Raw genomic sequence first — 773 nt, forward strand, 5'->3', positions numbered from 1 at the left:
CTAGCTTACGAGACACAGTTATATTGAGCATATGGCCGACTCCGATCACAAGGACGCGATGGACAAAGGTGAGCTGCTTAGAGCGTTCAATTATCATAACTCCCATATGACATATGCATGCTACTCACTAACTTATTTATATTTCCGATGCACCATGCAGCGACCCATGACAAGTCCGTCCCTCCACAACATTTTTATACGACTTCCCCAAACAACTCAGCGGGAACTTCTACTGCAACAATTGCCCCGAATAAAGAACCGGTTGCCAGTGGTTAGTAACTCTCATAGATAAATCGAGTATATCCTAACCAATTAATTTATAAAATGGTATTGTTTTCAAAAAACAAGAGGAGATTTGGTGCCACATGCACATTTCACCACTGCATCTATAGGCGTGCAGGTCATATAAATCTACTACTGCAAATAAAACAGTTGATCCTAATCATTTGCATGTCCTTCTAATACCTGAGCGTTGTACCTTGGTCAGTTCGGACGGTGGCAGACAAAAATGTTACTCTCTCTGTTTCAAAATATAGTGCTTCCTCTAACCCGTGCTTCAAATCTGACCATAAATTTAACCAACGAGACCGACTATAGCTGGAGCAAAAGTTATACCAGTGAATTCGTATTTTAAAAAGTGTTCAATTATATAATTTTTTCCCGCCGTAGTCGGTCTTGTTAGTTAAGTTTATGGTCAAAATTGGACCCCGAAAAACGCGGGCGCACTATGTTTCGAAATGGAGGAACAAAGCTGGGTTATGGACCTCTCCATC

The 773-nt window shown here is 41.0% G+C and overlaps 1 long non-coding RNA gene across 1 annotated transcript in view; it reads left to right on the forward strand.

The window, feature by feature from the left end:
• Positions 1–773, forward strand: part of LOC119337118 — a 1,484-nt gene continuing 711 nt past the window's right edge. Inside the window, exons 1-2 of the long non-coding RNA XR_005163040.1 lie at positions 1–68; positions 161–271. This is a non-coding gene — a long non-coding RNA (uncharacterized LOC119337118). The remainder of the gene's footprint in view (positions 69–160; positions 272–773) is intronic.

Source organism: Triticum dicoccoides, chromosome 7B (assembly GCF_002162155.2).
Source record: "Triticum dicoccoides isolate Atlit2015 ecotype Zavitan chromosome 7B, WEW_v2.0, whole genome shotgun sequence".
NCBI classification, from domain to species: domain Eukaryota; kingdom Viridiplantae; phylum Streptophyta; class Magnoliopsida; order Poales; family Poaceae; genus Triticum; species Triticum dicoccoides.